Source organism: Myotis lucifugus, unplaced genomic scaffold (assembly GCF_000147115.1).
Source record: "Myotis lucifugus unplaced genomic scaffold, Myoluc2.0 scaffold_50, whole genome shotgun sequence".
NCBI classification, from domain to species: Eukaryota; Metazoa; Chordata; class Mammalia; order Chiroptera; family Vespertilionidae; genus Myotis; species Myotis lucifugus.
In genome coordinates, this window is record NW_005871098.1 from 5200715 (window position 1) to 5201258 (window position 544).

Genomic DNA, 544 nt, shown 5'->3' on the forward strand with positions numbered 1-544 from the left:
CAGGAGATAACGACCTGCTGGCTTAGGCCTGCTCCTGGGAGGCAGAGGGCACGCCCAATCCCTAGGTGCAGCCCCTGGTCAGGCTCAGAGCAGGGCTGATTGGGGAGTTGGGGCGCCGCCCCCTGTCATGCACAGAGCAGGGCAGATTGGGAGGTTGTGATGCCTTCCTCAGTCACGCTCAGGGTAGGGGCGATTGGGGGGTTGGGGCACCACCCCCTGTCACACTCAAGGCAGGGTCGATGGGGAGGTTGCGGCGCCACCCCGTCACGCACAGAGCAGGGCCAATCAGGGGGGTTGGGGCTCCGTACCCTGTCACGCACAAAGCAGGGCCCATCAGGGGGTTAGGCGCTGCCCCCTGTCATGCACAGAGCAGGGCCCATCAGGGGGTTGGGGAGCTCCCCCCTGTCATGCAAGAGCAGGGCCCATCAGGGGGTTGGGGAGCTCCCCCCTGTCACGCACAGAGCAGGGCCATTCAGGGGGTTGGGGAGCTGCCCCCTGTCACGCACAGAGTAGGGCCCATAGGGGAGTTAGGGCACCGGCCCCT